Source organism: Poecilia mexicana, unplaced genomic scaffold, assembly GCF_051168715.1.
Source record: "Poecilia mexicana isolate PSO_F unplaced genomic scaffold, ASM5116871v1 scaffold_3, whole genome shotgun sequence".
In the NCBI taxonomy this organism is placed as follows: domain Eukaryota; kingdom Metazoa; phylum Chordata; class Actinopteri; order Cyprinodontiformes; family Poeciliidae; genus Poecilia; species Poecilia mexicana.
In genome coordinates this window covers 6,044,320-6,047,810 of record NW_028263372.1, presented here as the reverse complement: position 1 = coordinate 6,047,810, position 3,491 = coordinate 6,044,320, and the positions used below count along the sequence as shown (strand labels likewise).

Genomic DNA, 3,491 nt, shown 5'->3' with positions numbered 1-3,491 from the left:
AATACAGATTCTTAATTTATTAATAATAAAAAGTATTAAATTTGAGTCAGAGGAACCTGTGGAGACCTTTGCTGTTAGAGCTTTAAATGTGCTTGCAATTTCCACATAAATGTCCACCTGCTAACTATGGATTTCTAGTATTGTTTTCTGGCTGAAACACTCAGAGGATTGTCCATTATTCCTATTAGTCCATGAACAGGCTTTCTTTTTTTTTTATGCATATATTCCTCTGCTCTAAAGATGTATTTTGTTATTGTACTTGTTTTTCCCCAAATAATTGTAGTTCAAAAACAATTTTTAAGTTTATCGGTTTAATTTTGAAATGTTGAGGTTTTTGTTTTGATTTTTATGTTTTATATTTTCATTGCTTTCTACCATGTTCAATTCACCACTGTTCTGCACATACATGCTTGTGGTTATATTCAGTTTCAGAACAGCTGAAACACTGGGTGCCTTTAAATCTCAACTTAAAACCCACCAGTTTAGAGTTGCTTATAGCTAAATTAGGCTTAGTGCGGTTTTAATGTCTTCAATGTTTTTAATGTTTTTGGCTTTACTTTTTATCTGTTTCACTGTATATTAAATGTTGCATGACTCTGTGTTTCTGTTTTTAATTATGTAAAGCCCTTTGAAATGCCTTTCTGCTGAAATGTGCTGTACAAATAAAATTTGATTGATTGATTCATGATCCATTCAAGAGACTTGTACTAAAAGTTTGAATGTTCAGATACAACTCTGCTCAGGGTGAATTACATATTTTAATGTTTGAAAATCTGATCTCTTTCAGAACATCACCTGTCTGTTATCCACCTACCTAGCACTGGTGAAGGGGGTCATCGGCCATCAAGTTTTAGATTGCAGTGGCTAATGGTAAGTTTTGCCAGATCTAAAATGACTGAATCTAGTGTTAGAGCGATCATAAGGGTTCAGCTGAACTTGTATTTGGCAAGTCAGTTTTATTTGTCTTTATTTGCGTGGGGATGTGGAACTGTAAGGAGTGTTGTCTCTCTCTGTCTAGTAGATATGAGCTGCTATCAGCCCTATGCTAGCTACAGAATAGTACAGAGCAAGGGGGAAGAAGGATGAGCAGCAACATGAGATTGTGATTGACAGCACTAAAACTCTCCTGCCACTGACTGGTTGTTTCTAGCACTGGGAGAAGGCAGAGGAAATAGATTTTTCACAGTATATCCCCCTATACTGTACCCTTGTTTCAGACATAAATATTTCTTAGGTGACAGCTTCAGTTAGAAGCTTAAATAAAATGTTAAACTTAATTTTAGTCATGGCATAATGAAAGGAGAATAACAATTTTAAAGATCTTTCAAATAGGCTGCAAGCCACTGATCACTTTCGTTGTGACTTCATTTGAATTTAAGTTTTCAAGTGTGTGACCCTATAGTATACTGCTGGATTTTGGCGGTTGTTCTCATTGTTTTCTGATCTGCATATTTAGGAAAACACGGCTGAAGTCAGACGAGAGTGGATCCTAAAAGGTCTGTGTGCGTACCTGGATGAAGATCCAGAGAAGCTGGAGAAAGAGTACATGGTATGTTAATTTATCTTTGTGTCCACAAAAGAGGTGATGATAGTTGGAGTTAATTGGACTTCCTGTGAATTACCAATAAATTTAAAGTAAGAGAAGATCATTAAAACTCTTCATTTTTTTCACTTGGGTACATTCAATTTTAATTTGACTTTTGAGATGCTTTTAGATTTCTCCAACAGAAAAGGATAATCATTAGTAAGATTGATATAATTACAGTTATTGTTAAGTGGGTTTAAAATGAGGATTTTTAGGTGAGTTAAACTCCACAAAAAGATCTTTGGCCTGTTTTATTTAGCCTTTTTTTCTAACAGCATTGTTTCATATGCAGACAAAAATATTAAGTAACTTTACCTAAGATGTTAGTACTGATCTATTTGGAAATAACTACCACACATAGTCATGACATTTCCTCCATCCAGGAAATAAGACAGGTTCTTCATGTATAAGATGTTTTTTTTTGTGTACAGTGTCAGGGCTTTGTACTTGCACATAAATTGGACTGGTTTGGAATGACAGTCTGTGTGGTGGATCCTCAGACTGTCATTTCAATTGAGGAGAACAGGCCATGGAATATGGGGCCTATTTGGGATTCATCCCTTCTCTTCATGTTTTTCCATATGAGACAATATACCGTATTTTCCGCACCACAAGGTGCACCGGATTATAAGACGATTTTTGTGAAAATGTAGAAAATATGGTACCTTTTCTAAATGGAAAATCTTACCACTGGACTCACAATTAACACAGACAGGTCTTTGATGGACCTTAGCTGTTGTTGAGTCAGCCAAATAAGTGTAAAGTTATTTTTTTATTTAATGGGATGTGAAATCTCTCCCCTCCAAAACCCCACCCATGTTCCCATCATCAAGGTGCACAAATGGCCGAGACCGTCTGTGGAATCTGTTATCCGACCGGAGAGTGCAGAGCCTGGCGATGCCATTGAGGATGTTGGGATTCTCCTGGACGGGGTGGAAGTGATGAACAACTTGAGCAATCTATCTTTACATGTTTTTCCAAAGACCGCAGTCGAAAACTAAATTTTAACTGTTACAGTTCGCAAAGTTGAGCGAATTTACTGACACTTTTTATGTTGTTAAGAATTTGATCTATGCTAAACACAGCCCAGTTTTTTTCTGGAAAAACAAAACTGACCTTTTGTTGTTTATTTCAACTTTCAACTCAGCTGTTTTTTGTGCTGTGTAAAAAGAAAATGGATAACAATTTTGAAAATACAGTTCATGTTGTACTTTTTCTCATTGTTGAGTGTTCTTTCTTCTTTCAGTGTGGTCTTAAAACACTTCATTTAATAGCACTTAAGAAAATGTCTTTGATTTAACATAATTCAATCATGGAAAGATTTTCCACACGATTATATAGCTTTCTTTCAGCATGAAGCATGTTTGTTCAGCTAACTTAATTTTCATGAGTTGGATCAACTTAATTAAGTAGTGTGAAGGTATCAGTGTAAAATTAGTTAGGCTGGCTCTATTAAATTACATTGGGTCCAACTAAAGTAAATAAGTTGAATCAACCACAAAAATTAAGTTGAACCAACACATTTCCTTTAAATTGGAATAACCTTAATAAATTAAGTTGAACCAACACATTTCCTTTAAATTGGAATAACCTTAATAAATTAAGTTGAACCAACACATTTCCTTTAAATTGGAATAACCTTAATAAATTAAGTTGAGCCAACACATTTGCTTTAAATTGGAATAACCTTAATAAATTAAGTTGAGCCAACACATTTCCTTTAAATCGGAGTAACAAAATTACATAGTGCTGAAATAAAGCAAAGTAATCAGGTGGAAAATCTTTCCATGATTTTTTTATGTTAATCCAAAGAGTTATTTTTTTCAGTGTGTCCTGAGAGTGAAATAGTTCCTGCTTAATGAACACACTCATACCTGATACATTTACAAAGACACAGGTTTGCTGA

General features: G+C 34.7%; 1 long non-coding RNA gene across 2 annotated transcripts; it reads left to right on the top strand.

Annotated features, from left to right (window-relative positions):
• Window positions 1-818: 818 nt before the first annotated feature.
• On the top strand, window positions 819-2,800 carry LOC148160152 (uncharacterized). 2 transcript variants are annotated; one of them, XR_015762474.1, is made up of 3 exons: window positions 819-870; window positions 1,457-1,549; window positions 2,419-2,800. It is a non-coding gene; the product is annotated as an uncharacterized LOC148160152 (long non-coding RNA). The 2 variants fall into 2 exon arrangements; XR_015762473.1 differs by having other exon boundaries at window positions 825-1,549.
• Window positions 2,801-3,491: the final 691 nt, after the last annotated feature.